Source organism: Rattus norvegicus, chromosome 13 (genome assembly GCF_021556685.1).
Source record: "Rattus norvegicus strain SHRSP/BbbUtx chromosome 13, alternate assembly SHRSP_T2T, whole genome shotgun sequence".
Taxonomy (NCBI): domain Eukaryota; kingdom Metazoa; phylum Chordata; class Mammalia; order Rodentia; family Muridae; genus Rattus; species Rattus norvegicus.
The window spans coordinates 15,196,235-15,218,157 of record NC_141546.1 but is presented as its reverse complement, the minus strand read 5'-3'; positions in this window follow the sequence as shown (position 1 = coordinate 15,218,157).

Below are 21,923 nucleotides of genomic sequence, written 5' to 3'. Positions count from 1 at the left end.
TCAGGGGGAATCACTATCCCTGAACTCAAGCAGTATTACAGAGCAATAGTGATAAAAACTGCATGGTATTGGTACAGAGACAGACAGATAGACCAATGGAATAGAATTGAAGACCCAGAAATGAACCCACACACCTATGGTCACTTTATTTTTGACAAAGGAGCAAAAACCTTCCAATGGAAAAAAGATAACATTTTCAGCAAATGGTGCTGGTTCAACTGGAGGTCAACATGTAGAAGAATGCAGATCGATCCATGCTTATCACCCTGTACAAAGCTTAAGTCCAAGTGGATCAAGGACCTCCACATCAAACCAGAAACACTCAAACTAATAGAAGAAAAACTAGGGAAGCATCTGGAACACATGGTCACTGAAAAAATTTCCTGAACAAAACAACAATGGCTTACGCTCTAAGATCAAGAATCGACAAATGGGATCTCATAAAACTGCAAAGTTTCTGTAAGGCAAAGGACACTGTGGTTAGGACAAAACAGCAACCAACAGATTGGGAAAAGATCTTTACCAATCCTAAAACAGATAGAGGCCTTATATCGAAAATATACAAAGAACTCAAGAAGTTAGACCGCAGGGAAACAAATAACCCTTTTAAAAAATGGGGTTCAGAGCTAAACAAAGAATTCAAAGCTGAGTAATGCCTAATGGCTGAGAAACACCTAAAGAAATGTTCAACATCTTTAGTCATAAGGGAAATGCAAATCAAAACAACCCTGAGATTTCACCTCTCACCAATGAGAATGGCTAAGATAAAAAACTCAGGTGACAGCAGATGCTGGCGAGGATGTGGAGAAAGAGGAACACTCCTCCATTGTTGGTGGGATTGTAGACTGGTAAAACCATTCTGGAAATCAGTCTGGAGGTTCCTCAGAAAATTGGACATTGAACTGCCTGAGGATCCAGCTATACCTCTCTTGGGCATATACCCAAAAGATGCCTCAACATATAAAAGAGACACCTACTCCACTATGTTCATCGCAGCCTTATTTATAATAGCCAGAAAATGGAAAGAACCCAGATGCCCTTCAACAGAGGAATGGATACAGAAAATGTGGTACATCTACACAATGGAATATTACTCAGCTATCAAAAACAACGAGTTTATGAAATTCGTAGGCAAATGGTTGGAACTGGAAAATATCATCCTGAGTGAGCTAACCCAATCACAGAAAGACATACATGGTATGCACTCATTGATAAGTGGCTATCAGCCCTAATACTTGAATTACCCTAGATCCCTAGAACAAATGAAACTCAAGACGGATGATCAAAATGTGAATGCTTCACTCCTTCTTTAAATGAGGAAAAAGAATACCCTTGGCAGGGAAGGGAGAGGCAAAGGTTAAAACAGAGACTGAAGGAACACCCATTCAGAGCCTGCCCCACATGTGGCCCATACATATACAGCCACCCAATTAGACAAGATGGATGAAGCAAAGAAGTGCAGACCGACAGGAGCCGGATGTAGATCTCTCCTGAGAGACACAGCCAGAATACAGCAAATACAGAGGCGAATGCCAGCAGCAAACCACTGAACTGAGAATAGGACACCTGTTGAAGGAATCAGAGAAAGAACTGGAAGAGCTTGAAGGGGCTCGAGACCCCATATGTACAACAATGCCAAGCAACCAGAGCTTCCAGGGACTAAGCCACCACCTAAAGTCTATACATGGACTGACCCTGGACTCTGACCTTATAGATAGCAATGAATATCCTAGTAAGAGCACCAGTGGAAGGGGAAGCCCTGGGTCCTGCTAAGACTGAACCCCCAGTGAACTAGACTGTGGGGGGGAGGGTGGCAGTGGGGGGAGGGTTGGGAGGGGAACACAAATAAGGAAGGGGAGGGGGGAGAGGATGTTTGCCCGGAAACCGGGAAAGGGAATAACACTCGAAATGTATATAACAAATACTGAAGTTGGGGAGGGAGAGCTAAACCTCCCGAGAGGCAGACGAGCCTGGGAAACCAGAAGAGACTGCTCCCTGCACACACATCTCGGACGCCAGAGGAAAAAGCCAAAGACCATCTGGAACCCTGGTGCACTGAAGCTCCCGGAAGGGGCGGCACAGGTCTTCCAGGTTGCTGCCGCTGCAGAGAGCCCCTGGGCAGCACCCCACGAGCGAACCTGAGCCTCGGGACCACAGGTAAGACCAAATTTTCTGCTGCAAGAAAGCTGCCTGGTGAACTCAAGACACAGGCCCACAGGAACAGCTGAAGACCTGTAGAGAGGAAAAACTACACGCCCGAAAGCAGAACACTCTGTCCCCATAACTGACTGAAAGAGAGGAAAACAGGTCTACAGCACTCCTGACACACAGGCTTATAGGACAGTCTAGCCACTGTCAGAAATAGCAGAACAAAGTAACACTAGAGATAATCTGATGGCGAGAGGCAAGCGCAGGAACCCAAGCAAAAGAAACCAAGACTACATGCCATCATCGGAGCCCAATTCTCCCACCAAAACAAACATGGAATATTCAAACACACCAGAAAAGCAAGATCTAGTTTCAAAATCATATTTGATCATGATGCTGGAGGACTTCAAGAAAGACATGACACACGTAGGGAAACACAGGAAAACATTAATAAACAAGTAGAAGCCTACAGAGAGGAATCGCAAAAATCCCTGAAAGAATTCCAGGAAAACACAATCAAACAGTTGAAGGAATTAAAAATGGAAATAGAAGCAATAAACAAAGGACATGGGAAACAACCCTGTATATAGAAAACCAAAAGAAGAGACAAGGAGCTATAGATACAAGCTTCACCAACAGAATACAAGAGATGGAAGAGAGAATCTCAGGAGTAGAAGATTTCATAGAAATCATTGACTCAAAGATAATGTAAAGCAGAAAAAGCTACTGGTCCAAAACATACAGGAAATCCAGGACTCAATGAGAAGATCAAACCTAAGGATAATAGGTATAGAAGAGAGTGAAGACTCCCAGCTCAAAGGACCAGTAAATATCTTCAACAAAATCATAGAAGAAAACTTCCCTAACCCCAAAAAAAGAGATACCCATAGACATACAAGAAGCCTACAGAACTCCAAATAGATTGGACCAGAAAAGAAACACCTCCCGTCACATAATTGTCAAAACACCAAACGCACAAAATAAAGAAAGAATATTAAAAGCAGTAAGGGAAAAAGGTCAAGTAACATATAAAGGGAGACCTATCAGAATCACACCAGAATTCTCGCCAGAAACTATGAAGGACAGAAGATCCTGGACAGATGTCATACAGACGCTAAGAGAACACAAATGCCAGCCTAGGTTACTGTATCCAGCAAAACTCTCAATTAACGTAGATGGAGAAACCAAGATATTTTATGACAAAACCAAATTTACACAATATCTTTCTACAAATCCAGCACTACGAAGGATAATAAATGGTAAAGCCCAACATAAGGAGGCAAGCTATACCCTAGAAGAAGCAAGAAACTAATCGTCTTGGCAACAAAACAAAGAGAATGAAAGCACACAAACATAACCTCACATCCAAATATGAATTTAAAGGGAAACAATAATCACTATTCCTTAATATCTCTCAATATCAATGGCCTCAACTCCCCAATAAAAAGACATAGATTAACAAACTGGATATGCAACGAGGACCCTGCATTCTGCTGCCTACAGGAAACACACCTCAGAGACAAAGACAGACACTACCTCAGAGTGAAAGGCTGGAAAACAACTTTCCAAGCAAATGGTCAGAAGAAGCAAGCTGGAGTAGCCATTCTAACATCAAATAAAATCAACTTCCAACTAAAAGTCATCAAAAAAGATAAGGAAGGACACTTCATATTCATCAAAGGAAAAATCCACCAAGATGAACTCTCAATCCTAAATATCTATGCCCCAAATACAAGGGCACCTACATACGTAAAAGAAACCTTACTAAAGCTCAAAACACACATTGCACCTCACACAATAATAGTGGGAGATTTCAACACACCACTCTCATCAATGGACAGATCATGGAAACAGAAATTAAACAGTGATGTCGACAGACTAAGAGAAGTCATGAGCCAAATGGACTTAACAGATATTTATAGAACATTCTATCCTAAAGCAAATGGATATACCTTCTTCTCAGCTCCTCATGGTACTTTCTCCAAAATTGACCATATAATTGGTCAAAAAACGAGCCTCAACAGGTACAGAAAGATAGAAATAATCCCATGCGTGCTATCGGACCACCACGGCCTAAAACTGGTCTTCAATAACAATAAGGGAAGAATGCCCACATATACGTGGAAATTGAACAATGCTCTACTCAATGATAACCTGGTCAAGGAAGAAATAAAGAAAGAAATTAAAAACTTTTTAGAATTTAATGAAAATGAAGATACAACATACCCAAACTTAAGGGACACAATGAAAGCTGTGCTAAGAGGAAAACTCATAGCGCTGAGTGCCTGCAGAAAGAAACAGGAAAGAGCATATGTCAGCAGCTTGACAGCACACCTAAAAGCTCTAGAACAAAAAGAAGCAAATACACCCAGGAGGAGTAGAAGGCAGGAAATAATCAAACTCAGAGCTGAAATCAACCAAGTAGAAACAAAAAGGACCATAGAAAGAATCAACAGAACCAAAAGTTGGTTCTTTGAGAAAATCAACAAGATAGATAAACCCTTAGCCAGACTAAGGAGAGCACACAGAGAGTGCGTCCAAATTAACAAAATCAGAAATCAAAAGGGAGACATAACAACAGATTCAGAGGAAATTCAAAAAATCATCAGATCTTACTATAAAAACCTATATTCAACAAAATTTGAAAATCTTCAGGAAATGGACAATTTCCTAGACAGATACCAGGTATCAAAGTTAAATCAGGAACAGATAAACCAGTTAAACAACCCCATAACTCCTAAGGAAATAGAAGCAGTCATTAAAGGTCTGCCAACCAAAAAGAGCCCAGGTCCAGACGGGATTAGTGCAGAATTCTATCAAACCTTCATAGAAGACCTCATACCAATATTATCCAAACTATTCCACAAAATTGAAACAGATGGAGCCCTACCGAATTCCTTCTACGAAGCCACAATTACTCTTATACCTAAACCACACAAAGACACAACAAAGAAAGAGAACTTCAGACCAATTTCCCTTATGAATATCGACGCAAAAATACTCAATAAAATTCTGGCAAACCGAATTCAAGAGCACATCAAAACAATCATCCACCATGATCAAGTAGGCTTCATCCCAGGCATGCAGGGATGGTTTAATATACGGAAAACCATCAACGTGATCCATTATATTAACAAACTGAAAGAACAGAACCACATGATCATTTCATTAGATGCTGAGAAAGCATTTGACAAAATTCAACACCCCTTTATGATAAAAGTCCTGGAAAGAATAGGAATTCAAGGCCCATACCTAAACATAGTAAAAGCCATATACAGCAAACCAGTTGCTAACATTAAACTAAATGGAGAGAAACTTGAAGCAATCCCACTAAAACCAGGGACTAGACAAGGCTGCCCACTCTCTCCCTACTTATTCAATATAGTTCTTGAAGTTCTAGCCAGAGCAATCAGACAACAAAAGGAGATCAAAGGGATACAGATCGGAAAAGAAGAAGTCAAAATATCACTATTTGCAGATGACATGATAGTATATTTAAGTGATCCCAAAAGTTCCACCAGAGAACTACTAAAGCTGATAAACAACTTCAGCAAAGTGGCTGGGTACAAAATTAACTCAAATAAATCATTTGCCTTCCTCTATACAAAAGAGAAACAAGCCGAGAAAGAAATTAGGGAAACGACACCCTTCATAATAGACCCAAATAATATAAAGTACCTCGGTGTGACTTTAACCAAGCAAGTAAAAGATCTGTACAATAAGAACTTCAAGACACTGAGGAAATAAATTGAAGAAGACCTCAGAAGATGGAAAGATCTCCCATGCTCATGGATTTGCAGGATTAATATAGTAAAAATGGCCATTTTACCAAAAGCAATCTACAGATTCAATGCAATCCCCATCAAAATACCAATCCAATTCTTCAAAGAGTTAGACAGAACAATTTGCAAATTCATCTGGAATAACAAAAAACCCAGGATAGCTAAAGCTATCCTCAAAAATAAAAGGACTTCAGGGGGAATCACTATCCCTGAACTCAAGCAGTATTACAGAGCAATAGTGATAAAAACTGCATGGTATTGGTACAGAGACAGACAGATAGACCAATGGAATAGAATTGAAGACCCAGAAATGAACCCACACACCTATGGTCACTTGATTTTTGACAAAGGATCCAAAACCATCCAATGGAAAAAAGATAGCATTTTCAGCAAAAGGTGCTGGTCCAACTGGAGGGCAACATGTAGAAGAATGCAGATCGATCCATGCTTATCACCCTGTACAAAGCTTAAGTCCAAGTGGATCAAGGACCTCCACATCAAACCAGACACACTCAAACTAATAGAAGAAAAACTAGGGAAACATCTGGAACACATGGGCACTGGAAAAAATTTCCTGAACAAAACACTAATGGCTTATGCTCTAAGATCAAGAATCGACAAATGGGATCTCATAAAACTGCAAAGCTTCTGTAAGGCAAAGGACACTGTGGTTAGGACAAAACGGCAACCAACAGATTGGGAAAAGATCTTTACCAATCCTACAACAGATAGAGGCCTTATATCCAAAATATACAAAGAACTCAAGAAGTTAGACCGCAGGGAAACAAATAACCCTATTAAAAAATGGGGTTCAGAGCTAAACAAAGAATTCACAGCTGAGGAATGCCGAATGGCTGAGAAACACCTAAAGAAATGTTCAACATCTTTAGTCATAAGGGAAATGCAAATCAAAACAACCCTGAGATTTCACCTCTCACCAATGAGAATGGCTAAGATAAAAAACTCAGGTCACAGCAGATGCTGGCGAGGATGTGGAGAAAGAGGAACACTCCTCCATTGTTGGTGGGATTGCAGACTGGTAAAACCATTCTGGAAATCAGTCTGGAGGTTCCTCAGAAAATTGGACATTGAACTGCCTGAGGATCCAGCTATACCTCTCTTGGGCATATACCCAAAAGATGCCTCAACATATAAAAGAGACACGTGCTCCACTATGTTCATCGCAGCCTTATTTATAATAGCCAGAAAATGGAAAGAACCCAGATGCCCTTCAACAGAGGAATGGATACAGAAAATGTGGTACATCTACACAATGGAATATTACTCAGCTATCAAAAACAACGAGTTTATGAAATTCGTAGGCAAATGGTTGGAACTGGAAAATATCATCCTGAGTGAGCTAACCCAATCACAGAAAGACATACATGGTATGCACTCATTGATAAGTGGCTATCAGCCCTAATACTTGAATTACCCTAGATCCCTAGAACAAATGAAACTCAAGACGGATGATCAAAATGTGAATGCTTCACTCCTTCTTTAAATGAGGAAAAAGAATACCCTTGGCAGGGAAGGGAGAGGCAAAGGTTAAAACAGAGACTGAAGGAACACCCATTCAGAGCCTGCCCCACATGTGGCCCATACATATACAGCCACCCAATTAGACAAGATGGATGAAGCAAAGAAGTGCAGACCGACAGGAGCCGGATGTAGATCTCTCCTGAGAGACACAGCCAGAATACAGCAAATACAGAGGCGAATGCCAGCAGCAAACCACTGAACTGTGAATAGGACCCCTGTTGAAGGAATCAGAGAAAGAACTGGAAGAGCTTGAAGGGGCTCGAGACCCCATATGTACAACAATGCCAAGCAACCAGAGCTTCCAGGGACTAAGCCACCACCTAAAGTCTATACATGGACTGACCCTGGACTCTGACCTTATAGATAGCAATGAATATCCTAGTAAGAGCACCAGTGGAAGGGGAAGCCCTGGGTCCTGCTAAGACTGAACCCCCAGTGAACTAGACTGTGGGGGGGAGGGTGGCAGTGGGGGGAGGGTTGGGAGGGGAACACAAATAAGGAAGGGGAGGGGGGAGAGGATGTTTGCCCGGAAACCGGGAAAGGGAATAACACTTGAAATGTATATAACAAATACTGAAGTTGGGGAGGGAGAGCTAAACCTCCCGAGAGGCAGACGAGCCTGGGAAACCAGAAGAATCTGCTCCCTGCACACACATCTCGGACGCCAGAGGAAAAAGCCAAAGACCATCTGGAACCCTGGTGCACTGAAGCTCCCGGAAGGGGCGGCACAGGTCTTCCAGGTTGCTGCCGCTGCAGAGAGCCCCTGGGCAGCACCCCACGAGCGAACCTGAGCCTCGGGACCACAGGTAAGACCAAATTTTCTGCTGCAAGAAAGCTGCCTGGTGAACTCAAGACACAGGCCCACAGGAACAGCTGAAGACCTGTAGAGAGGAAAAACTACACGCCCGAAAGCAGAACACTCTGTCCCCATAACTGACTGAAAGAGAGGAAAACAGGTCTACAGCACTCCTGACACACAGGCTTATAGGACAGTCTAGCCACTGTCAGAAATAGCAGAACAAAGTAACACTAGAGATAATCTGATGGCGAGAGGCAAGCGCAGGAACCCAAGCAACAGAAACCAAGACTACATGCCATCATCGGAGCCCAATTCTCCCACCAAAACAAACATGGAATATTCAAACACACCAGAAAAGCAAGATCTAGTTTCAAAATCATATTTGATCATGATGCTGGAGGACTTCAAGAAAGACATGAACACACTTAGGGAAACACAGGAAAACATTAATAAACAAGTAGAAGCCTACAGAGAGGAATCGCAAAAATCCCTGAAAGAATTCCAGGAAAACACAATCAAACAGTTGAAGGAATTAAAAATGGAAATAGAAGCAATCAAGAAAGAACACATGGAAACAACCCTGGATATAGAAAACCAAAAGAAGAGACAAGGAGCTATAGATACAAGCTTCACCAACAGAATACAAGAGATGGAAGAGAGAATCTCAGGAGTAGAAGATTTCATAGAAATCATTGACTCAAAGATAATGTAAAGCAGAAAAAGCTACTGGTCCAAAACATACAGGAAATCCAGGACTCAATGAGAAGATCAAACCTAAGGATAATAGGTATAGAAGAGAGTGAAGACTCCCAGCTCAAAGGACCAGTAAATATCTTCAACAAAATCATAGAAGAAAACTTCCCTAACCCCAAAAAAAGAGATACCCATAGACATACAAGAAGCCTACAGAACTCCAAATAGATTGGACCAGAAAAGAAACACCTCCCGTCACATAATTGTCAAAACACCAAACGCACAAAATAAAGAAAGAATATTAAAAGCAGTAAGGGAAAAAGGTCAAGTAACATATAAAGGGAGACCTATCAGAATCACACCAGAATTCTCGCCAGAAACTATGAAGGACAGAAGATCCTGGACAGATGTCATACAGACGCTAAGAGAACACAAATGCCAGCCTAGGTTACTGTATCCAGCAAAACTCTCAATTAACGTAGATGGAGAAACCAAGATATTTCATGACAAAACCAAATTTACACAATATCTTTCTACAAATCCAGCACTACGAAGGATAATAAATGGTAAAGCCCAACATAAGGAGGCAAGCTATACCCTAGAAGAAGCAAGAAACTAATCGTCTTGGCAACAAAACAAAGAGAATGAAAGCACACAAACATAACCTCACATCCAAATATGAATTTAAAGGGAAACAATAATCACTATTCCTTAATATCTCTCAATATCAATGGCCTCAACTCCCCAATAAAAAGACATAGATTAACAAACTGGATATGCAACGAGGACCCTGCATTCTGCTGCCTACAGGAAACACACCTCAGAGACAAAGACAGACACTACCTCAGAGTGAAAGGCTGGAAAACAACTTTCCAAGCAAATGGTCAGAAGAAGCAAGCTGGAGTAGCCATTCTAACATCAAATAAAATCAACTTCCAACTAAAAGTCATCAAAAAAGATAAGGAAGGACACTTCATATTCATCAAAGGAAAAATCCACCAAGATGAACTCTCAATCCTAAATATCTATGCCCCAAATACAAGGGCACCTACATACGTAAAAGAAACCTTACTAAAGCTCAAAACACACATTGCACCTCACACAATAATAGTGGGAGATTTCAACACACCACTCTCATCAATGGACAGATCATGGAAACAGAAATTAAACAGTGATGTCGACAGACTAAGAGAAGTCATGAGCCAAATGGACTTAACAGATATTTATAGAACATTCTATCCTAAAGCAAATGGATATACCTTCTTCTCAGCTCCTCATGGTACTTTCTCCAAAATTGACCATATAATTGGTCAAAAAACGGGCCTCAACAGGTACAGAAAGATAGAAATAATCCCATGCGTGCTATCGGACCACCACGGCCTAAAACTGGTCTTCAATAACAATAAGGGAAGAATGCCCACAAATACGTGGAAATTGAACAATGCTCTACTCAATGATAACCTGGTCAAGGAAGAAATAAAGAAAGAAATTAAAAACTTTTTAGAATTTAATGAAAATGAAGATACAACATACCCAAACTTAAGGGACACAATGAAAGCTGTGCTAAGAGGAAAACTCATAGCGCTGAGTGCCTGCAGAAAGAAACAGGAAAGAGCATATGTCAGCAGCTTGACAGCACACCTAAAAGCTCTAGAACAAAAAGAAGCAAATACACCCAGGAGGAGTAGAAGGCAGGAAATAATCAAACTCAGAGCTGAAATCAACCAAGTAGAAACAAAAAGGACCATAGAAAGAATCAACAGAACCAAAAGTTGGTTCTTTGAGAAAATCAACAAGATAGATAAACCCTTAGCCAGACTAAGGAGAGCACACAGAGAGTGCGTCCAAATTAACAAAATCAGAAATCAAAAGGGAGACATAACAACAGATTCAGAGGAAATTCAAAAAATCATCAGATCTTACTATAAAAACCTATATTCAACAAAATTTGAAAATCTTCAGGAAATGGACAATTTCCTAGACAGATACCAGGTATCAAAGTTAAATCAGGAACAGATAAACCAGTTAAACAACCCCATAACTCCTAAGGAAATAGAAGCAGTCATTAAAGGTCTGCCAACCAAAAAGAGCCCAGGTCCAGACGGGATTAGTGCAGAATTCTATCAAACCTTCATAGAAGACCTCATACCAATATTATCCAAACTATTCCACAAAATTGAAACAGATGGAGCCCTACCGAATTCCTTCTACGAAGCCACAATTACTCTTATACCTAAACCACACAAAGACACAACAAAGAAAGAGAACTTCAGACCAATTTCCCTTATGAATATCGACGCAAAAATACTCAATAAAATTCTGGCAAACCGAATTCAAGAGCACATCAAAACAATCATCCACCATGATCAAGTAGGCTTCATCCCAGGCATGCAGGGATGGTTTAATATACGGAAAACCATCAATGTGATCCATTATATTAACAAACTGAAAGAACAGAACCACATGATCATTTCATTAGATGCTGAGAAAGCATTTGACAAAATTCAACACCCCTTCATGATAAAAGTCCTGGAAAGAATAGGAATTCAAGGCCCATACCTAAACATAGTAAAAGCCATATACAGCAAACCAGTTGCTAACATTAAACTAAATGGAGAGAAACTTGAAGCAATCCCACTAAAACCAGGGACTAGACAAGGCTGCCCACTCTCTCCCTACTTATTCAATATAGTTCTTGAAGTTCTAGCCAGAGCAATCAGACAACAAAAGGAGATCAAAGGGATACAGATCGGAAAAGAAGAAGTCAAAATATCACTATTTGCAGATGACATGATAGTATATTTAAGTGATCCCAAAAGTTCCACCAGAGAACTACTAAAGCTGATAAACAACTTCAGCAAAGTGGCTTGGTACAAAATTAACTCAAATAAATCATTTGCCTTCCACTATACAAAAGAGAAACAAGCCGAGAAAGAAATTAGGGAAACGACACCCTTCATAATAGACCCAAATAATATAAAGTACCTCGGTGTGAATTTAACCAAGCAAGTAAAAGATCTGTACAATAAGAACTTCAAGACACTGAGGAAATAAATTGAAGAAGACCTCAGAAGATGGAAAGATCTCCCATGCTCATGGATTTGCAGGATTAATATAGTAAAAATGGCCATTTTACCAAAAGCAATCTACAGATTCAATGCAATCCCCATCAAAATACCAATCCAATTCTTCAAAGAGTTAGACAGAACAATTTGCAAATTCATCTGGAATAACAAAAAACCCAGGATAGCTAAAGCTATCCTCAAAAATAAAAGGACTTCAGGGGGAATCACTATCCCTGAACTCAAGCAGTATTACAGAGCAATAGTGATAAAAACTGCATGGTATTGGTACAGAGACAGACAGATAGACCAATGGAATAGAATTGAAGACCCAGAAATGAACCCACACACCTATGGTCACTTGATTTTTGACAAAGGATCCAAAACCATCCAATGGAAAAAAGATAGCATTTTCAGCAAAAGGTGCTGGTCCAACTGGAGGGCAACATGTAGAAGAATGCAGATCGATCCATGCTTATCACCCTGTACAAAGCTTAAGTCCAAGTGGATCAAGGACCTCCACATCAAACCAGACACACTCAAACTAATAGAAGAAAAACTAGGGAAACATCTGGAACACATGGGCACTGGAAAAAATTTCCTGAACAAAACACTAATGGCTTATGCTCTAAGATCAAGAATCGACAAATGGGATCTCATAAAACTGCAAAGCTTCTGTAAGGCAAAGGACACTGTGGTTAGGACAAAACGGCAACCAATAGATTGGGAAAAGATCTTTACCAATCCTACAACAGATAGAGGCCTTATATCCAAAATATACAAAGAACTCAAGAAGTTAGACCGCAGGGAAACAAATAACCCTATTAAAAAATGGGGTTCAGAGCTAAACAAAGAATTCACAGCTGAGGAATGCCGAATGGCTGAGAAACACCTAAAGAAATGTTCAACATCTTTAGTCATAAGGGAAATGCAAATCAAAACAACCCTGAGATTTCACCTCTCACCAATGAGAATGGCTAAGATAAAAAACTCAGGTCACAGCAGATGCTGGCGAGGATGTGGAGAAAGAGGAACACTCCTCCATTGTTGGTGGGATTGCAGACTGGTAAAACCATTCTGGAAATCAGTCTGGAGGTTCCTCAGAAAATTGGACATTGAACTGCCTGAGGATCCAGCTATACCTCTCTTGGGCATATACCCAAAAGATGCCTCAACATATAAAAGAGACATGTGCTCCACTATGTTCATCGCAGCCTTATTTATAATAGCCAGAAAATGGAAAGAACCCAGATGCCCTTCAACAGAGGAATGGATACAGAAAATGTGGTACATCTACACAATGGAATATTACTCAGCTATCAAAAACAACGAGTTTATGAAATTCGTAGGCAAATGGTTGGAACTGGAAAATATCATCCTGAGTGAGCTAACCCAATCACAGAAAGACATACATGGTATGCACTCATTGATAAGTGGCTATCAGCCCTAATACTTGAATTACCCTAGATCCCTAGAACAAATGAAACTCAAGACGGATGATCAAAATGTGAATGCTTCACTCCTTCTTTAAATGAGGAAAAAGAATACCCTTGGCAGGGAAGGGAGAGGCAAAGGTTAAAACAGAGACTGAAGGAACACCCATTCAGAGCCTGCCCCACATGTGGCCCATACATATACAGCCACCCAATTAGACAAGATGGATGAAGCAAAGAAGTGCAGACCGACAGGAGCCGGATGTAGATCTCTCCTGAGAGACACAGCCAGAATACAGCAAATACAGAGGCGAATGCCAGCAGCAAACCACTGAACTGTGAATAGGACCCCTGTTGAAGGAATCAGAGAAAGAACTGGAAGAGCTTGAAGGGGCTCGAGACCCCATATGTACAACAATGCCAAGCAACCAGAGCTTCCAGGGACTAAGCCACCACCTAAAGTCTATACATGGACTGACCCTGGACTCTGACCTTATAGATAGCAATGAATATCCTAGTAAGAGCACCAGTGGAAGGGGAAGCCCTGGGTCCTGCTAAGACTGAACCCCCAGTGAACTAGACTGTGGGGGGGAGGGTGGCAGTGGGGGGAGGGTTGGGAGGGGAACACAAATAAGGAAGGGGAGGGGGGAGAGGATGTTTGCCCGGAAACCGGGAAAGGGAATAACACTTGAAATGTATATAACAAATACTGAAGTTGGGGAGGGAGAGCTAAACCTCCCGAGAGGCAGACGAGCCTGGGAAACCAGAAGAGACTGCTCCCTGCACACACATCTCGGACGCCAGAGGAAAAAGCCAAAGACCATCTGGAACCCTGGTGCACTGAAGCTCCCGGAAGGGGCGGCACAGGTCTTCCTGGTTGCTGCCGCTGCAGAGAGCCCCTGGGCAGCACCCCACGAGCGAACCTGAGCCTCGGGACCACAGGTAAGACCAAATTTTCTGCTGCAAGAAAGCTGCCTGGTGAACTCAAGACACAGGCCCACAGGAACAGCTGAAGACCTGTAGAGAGGAAAAACTACACGCCCGAAAGCAGAACACTCTGTCCCCATAACTGACTGAAAGAGAGGAAAACAGGTCTACAGCACTCCTGACACACAGGCTTATAGGACAGTCTAGCCACTGTCAGAAATAGCAGAACAAAGTAACACTAGAGATAATCTGATGGCGAGAGGCAAGCGCAGGAACCCAAGCAACAGAAACCAAGACTACATGCCATCATCGGAGCCCAATTCTCCCACCAAAACAAACATGGAATATTCAAACACACCAGAAAAGCAAGATCTAGTTTCAAAATCATATTTGATCATGATGCTGGAGGACTTCAAGAAAGACATGAACACACTTAGGGAAACACAGGAAAACATTAATAAACAAGTAGAAGCCTACAGAGAGGAATCGCAAAAATCCCTGAAAGAATTCCAGGAAAACACAATCAAACAGTTGAAGGAATTAAAAATGGAAATAGAAGCAATCAAGAAAGAACACATGGAAACAACCCTGGATATAGAAAACCAAAAGAAGAGACAAGGAGCTATAGATACAAGCTTCACCAACAGAATACAAGAGATGGAAGAGAGAATCTCAGGAGTAGAAGATTTCATAGAAATCATTGACTCAAAGATAATGTAAAGCAGAAAAAGCTACTGGTCCAAAACATACAGGAAATCCAGGACTCAATGAGAAGATCAAACCTAAGGATAATAGGTATAGAAGAGAGTGAAGACTCCCAGCTCAAAGGACCAGTAAATATCTTCAACAAAATCATAGAAGAAAACTTCCCTAACCCCAAAAAAAGAGATACCCATAGACATACAAGAAGCCTACAGAACTCCAAATAGATTGGACCAGAAAAGAAACACCTCCCGTCACATAATTGTCAAAACACCAAACGCACAAAATAAAGAAAGAATATTAAAAGCAGTAAGGGAAAAAGGTCAAGTAACATATAAAGGGAGACCTATCAGAATCACACCAGAATTCTCGCCAGAAACTATGAAGGACAGAAGATCCTGGACAGATGTCATACAGACGCTAAGAGAACACAAATGCCAGCCTAGGTTACTGTATCCAGCAAAACTCTCAATTAACGTAGATGGAGAAACCAAGATATTTCATGACAAAACCAAATTTACACAATATCTTTCTACAAATCCAGCACTACGAAGGATAATAAATGGTAAAGCCCAACATAAGGAGGCAAGCTATACCCTAGAAGAAGCAAGAAACTAATCGTCTTGGCAACAAAACAAAGAGAATGAAAGCACACAAACATAACCTCACATCCAAATATGAATTTAAAGGGAAACAATAATCACTATTCCTTAATATCTCTCAATATCAATGGCCTCAACTCCCCAATAAAAAGACATAGATTAACAAACTGGATATGCAACGAGGACCCTGCATTCTGCTGCCTACAGGAAACACACCTCAGAGACAAAGACAGACACTACCTCAGAGTGAAAGGCTGGAAAACAACTTTCCAAGCAAATGGTCAGAAGAAGCAAGCTGGAGTAGCCATTCTAACATCAAATAAAATCAATTTCCAACTAAAAGTCATCAAAAAAGATAAGGAAGGACACTTCATATTCATCAAAGGAAAAATCCACCAAGATGAACTCTCAATCCTAAATATCTATGCCCCAAATACAAGGGCACCTACATACGTAAAAGAAACCTTACTAAAGCTCAAAACACACATTGCACCTCACACAATAATAGTGGGAGATTTCAACACACCACTCTCATCAATGGACAGATCATGGAAACAGAAATTAAACAGTGATGTCGACAGACTAAGAGAAGTCATGAGCCAAATGGACTTAACGGATATTTATAGAACATTCTATCCTAAAGCAAATGGATATACCTTCTTCTCAGCTCCTCATGGTACTTTCTCCAAAATTGACCATATAATTGGTCAAAAAACGGGCCTCAACAGGTACAGAAAGATAGAAATAATCCCATGCGTGCTATCGGACCACCACGGCCTAAAACTGGTCTTCAATAACAATAAGGGAAGAATGCCCACATATACGTGGAAATTGAACAATGCTCTACTCAATGATAACCTGGTCAAGGAAGAAATAAAGAAAGAAATTAAAAACTTTTTAGAATTTAATGAAAATGAAGATACAACATACCCAAACTTAAGGGACACAATGAAAGCTGTGCTAAGAGGAAAACTCATAGCGCTGAGTGCCTGCAGAAAGAAACAGGAAAGAGCATATGTCAGCAGCTTGACAGCACACCTAAAAGCTCTAGAACAAAAAGAAGCAAATACACCCAGGAGGAGTAGAAGGCAGGAAATAATCAAACTCAGAGCTGAAATCAACCAAGTAGAAACAAAAAGGACCATAGAAAGAATCAACAGAACCAAAAGTTGGTTCTTTGAGAAAATCAACAAGATAGATAAACCCTTAGCCAGACTAAGGAGAGCACACAGAGAGTGCGTCCAAATTAACAAAATCAGAAATCAAAAGGGAGACATAACAACAGATTCAGAGGAAATTCAAAAAATCATCAGATCTTACTATAAAAACCTATATTCAACAAAATTTGAAAATCTTCAGGAAATGGACAATTTCCTAGACAGATACCAGGTATCAAAGTTAAATCAGGAACAGATAAACCAGTTAAACAACCCCATAACTCCTAAGGAAATAGAAGCAGTCATTAAAGGTCTGCCAACCAAAAAGAGCCCAGGTCCAGACGGGATTAGTGCAGAATTCTATCAAACCTTCATAGAAGACCTCATACCAATATTATCCAAACTATTCCACAAAATTGAAACAGATGGAGCCCTACCGAATTCCTTCTACGAAGCCACAATTACTCTTATACCTAAACCACACAAAGACACAACAAAGAAAGAGAACTTCAGACCAATTTCCCTTATGAATATCGACGCAAAAATACTCAATAAAATTCTGGCAAAACGAATTCAAGAGCACATCAAAACAATCATCCACCATGATCAAGTAGGCTTCATCCCAGGCATGCAGGGATGGTTTAATATACGGAAAACCATCAACGTGATCCATTATATAAACAAACTGAAAGAACAGAACCACATGATCATTTCATTAGATGCTGAGAAAGCATTTGACAAAATTCAACACCCCTTCATGATAAAAGTCCTGGAAAGAATAGGTATTCAAGGCCCATACCTAAACATAGTAAAAGCCATATACAGCAAACCAGTTGCTAACATTAAACTAAATGGAGAGAAACTTGAAGCAATCCCACTAAAACCAGGGACTAGACAAGGCTGCCCACTCTCTCCCTACTTATTCAATATAGTTCTTGAAGTTCTAGCCAGAGCAATCAGACAACAAAAGGAGATCAAAGGGATACAGATCGGAAAAGAAGAAGTCAAAATATCACTATTTGCAGATGATATGATAGTATATTTAAGTGATCCCAAAAGTTCCACCAGAGAACTACTAAAGCTGATAAACAACTTCAGCAAAGTGGCTTGGTACAAAATTAACTCAAATAAATCATTTGCCTTCCTCTATACAAAAGAGAAACAAGCCGAGAAAGAAATTAGGGAAACGACACCCTTCATAATAGACCCAAATAATATAAAGTACCTCGGTGTGAATTTAACCAAGCAAGTAAAAGATCTGTACAATAAGAACTTCAAGACACTGAGGAAATAAATTGAAGAAGACCTCAGAAGATGGAAAGATCTCCCATGCTCATGGATTTGCAGGATTAATATAGTAAAAATGGCCATTTTACCAAAAGCAATCTACAGATTCAATGCAATCCCCATCAAAATACCAATCCAATTCTTCAAAGAGTTAGACAGAACAATTTGCAAATTCATCTGGAATAACAAAAAACCCAGGATAGCTAAAGCTATCCTCAAAAATAAAAGGACTTCAGGGGGAATCACTATCCCTGAACTCAAGCAGTATTACAGAGCAATAGTGATAAAAACTGCATGGTATTGGTACAGAGACAGACAGATAGACCAATGGAATAGAATTGAAGACCCAGAAATGAACCCACACACCTATGGTCACTTGATTTTTGACAAAGGATCCAAAACCATCCAATGGAAAAAAGATAGCATTTTCAGCAAAAGGTGCTGGTCCAACTGGAGGGCAACATGTAGAAGAATGCAGATCGATCCATGCTTATCACCCTGTACAAAGCTTAAGTCCAAGTGGATCAAGGACCTCCACATCAAACCAGACACACTCAAACTAATAGAAGAAAAACTAGGGAAGCATCTGGAACACATGGGCACTGGAAAAAATTTCCTGAACAAAACACTAATGGCTTATGCTCTAAGATCAAGAATCGACAAATGGGATCTCATAAAACTGCAAAGCTTCTGTAAGGCAAAGGACACTGTGGTTAGGACAAAACGGCAACCAACAGATTGGGAAAAGATCTTTACCAATCCTACAACAGATAGAGGCCTTATATCCAAAATATACAAAGAACTCAAGAAGTTAGACCGCAGGGAAACAAATAACCCTATTAAAAAATGGGGTTCAGAGCTAAACAAAGAATTCACAGCTGAGGAATGCCGAATGGCTGAGAAACACCTAAAGAAATGTTCAACATCTTTAGTCATAAGGGAAATGCAAATCAAAACAACCCTGAGATTTCACCTCTCACCAATGAGAATGGCTAAGATAAAAAACTCAGGTGACAGCAGATGCTGGCAAGGATGTGGAGAAAGAGGAACACTCCTCCATTGTTGGTGGGATTGCAGACTGGTAAAACCATTCTGGAAATCAGTCTGGAGGTTCCTCAGAAAATTGGACATTGAACTGCCTGAGGATCCAGCTATACCTCTCTTGGGCATATACCCAAAAGATGCCTCAACATATAAAAGAGACACGTGCTCCACTATGTTCATCGCAGCCTTATTTATAATAGCCAGAAAATGGAAAGAACCCAGATGCCCTTCAACAGAGGAATGGATACAGAAAATGTGGTACATCTACACAATGGAATATTACTCAGCTATCAAAAACAACGAGTTTATGAAATTCGTAGGCAAATGGTTGGAACTGGAAAATATCATCCTGAGTGAGCTAACCCAATCACAGAAAGACATACATGGTATGCACTCATTGATAAGTGGCTATTAGCCCAAATGCTTGAATTACCCTAGATCCGTAGAACAAACGAAACTCAAGACGGATGATCAAAATGTGAATGCTTCACTCCTTCTTTAAATGAGGAAAAAGAATACCCTTGGCAGGGAAGGGAGAGGCAAAGATTAAAACAGAGACTTAAGGAACACCCATTTAGAGCCTGCCCCACATGTGGCCCATACATATACAGCCACCCAATTAGACAAGATGGATGAAGCAAAGAAGTGCAGACCGACAGGAGCCGGATGTAGATCTCTCCTGAGAGACACAGCCAGAATACAGCAAATACAGAGGCGAATGCCAGCAGCAAACCACTGAACGGAGAATAGGTCCCCTATTGAAGGAATCAGAGAAAGAACTGGAAGAGCTTGAAGGGGCTCAAGACCCCAAAAGTACAACAATGCCAAGCAACCAGAGCTTCCAGGGACTAAGCCACCACCTAAAGACTATACATGGACTGACCCTGGACTCTGACCTCATAGGTAGCAATGAATATCCTAGTAAGAGCACCAGTGGAAGGGGAAGCCCTGGGTCCTGCTAAGACTGAACCCCCAGTGAACTAGTCTTTGGGGGGAGGGCGTCAATGGGGGGAGGGTTGGGAGGGGAACACCCATAAGGAAGGGGAGGGGGGGAGGGGGATGTTTGCCCGGAAACCGGGAAAGGGAATAACACTCGAAATGTATATAAGAAATACTCAAGTTAATAATAATAATAAAAAAAAACCAAAAAAAAAAAAAAAGAAATACTGAAGTTAAAAAAAAAAAGTTATTGACTCCATGATAATTAAAACAGCAGGAGCCTGGGAAGTGAGAACATGTTCATCAGTAAATGTGACTCAGGACAGTCCTTAAGACTATGGGAAAGAACTCTGAAAATATGAGTTCAAGACTACATAATTTATCAATTATATAAAGTTCAAATATGACTTGTATGTGGAGCTTCATGGACCTAAAAGAGCAAAGGCAGCTGCAATAACAAACTAGCTTGTCATAAAGATACAAAACATGCAGAATTACGAATTCAATGTCAGCCTGGGACAGAACAAATTTGGGGTGAGCTGTGGTGGGAATCGCAAAGCTGTATCCCACGCAGCTAGGTTATTGTCTCTCTTTACAAAGATAATCAGAATATTGACTTCAAGATCAGCCTTGTACTGTGTTCAAGTCCAGGCATTATGGGAATTATTGTTGTACTTACAAAAGCAGAGCTATGAGTTCATTTGCTATGATTTAAAGAAAGTACTTTCGTTTTCTAAGAATGAAGAGGCTAAGGTCATAAACTGCTGATTCGTGGTATAATCAAGACAAAATATGAAGTAATAATTGAATTGATATGTAAACAAAATATAGGGCTCTGGTCTGCAAGAGCTTAGCTATCTACACAGTTGTCAAGAGAACCAGCCCAAGCTGAACACAATGCTGACAGCTTGCATCCCTGATTAATTTTCTATTGTTATTTCACAACTTCAAAATATTCCTTTCTCAAGAAACTACAATCAAACCCAAGGCTTATCCTTGGCATATATTTGTTTATGACTGTGTGGATTATATTTTGTGTAAGTGTCTATAGAAATTCAAGCTTGACCTCAGATGCTTTCTTCATTTGTTTCCTACCTTTATTTTATCTATTTAATGTTTTACTTCTTTAGAAAGTTAAAAAATATTAGATACAATATATTTTGGCTATATTTTTTCTTCATTCTATGTCTGTGAAAATGGGCAACATTCTCTTTATTATCCTCTCTTTCCTCTTTCTGCTGTCTAGAATAAAGCTCCTTCCAAAAAAACAAAACAAAACAAAACAAAAAAACCCCAAAACTATAAAATGAACAAAAATATAACAATTACTCATACAAATAAAACAATGCAAAGAGCACACATACAGAGAAACACAATAACATGTGGAGTAGATTTTGTATTGGCCAACCTATCCGGGACATGATATCTGCCCTAATATGCAAATGATGTCCCTAGTGTCATTCCTTTTAGTAAAATTGATTTTTTTTCTTTGTCAGAAAGTATCTATCCCAAATATCTCCATGGTTAGGGATGAGAATATTTATATACTGCTTATTTTCAGTGCTATCTTTTTATCTCCTTTGAGCTTGGGCAGAACCCTCTTTGAACCTCCTCATCCAATTAAATCCTTGTGATTTAAGGTAAAATGTTTGATAAAACGAACAAACACACACACACACACAAACACACACACAAACAAAAATCATCTAATTTTAGGACTAAGAGATCAAAAATCTCTCATTATCTGAAATGAATACTCTGTTAATTTCTATCCACTGCAAGAAGATTATCTTATGAGGGCTTAGC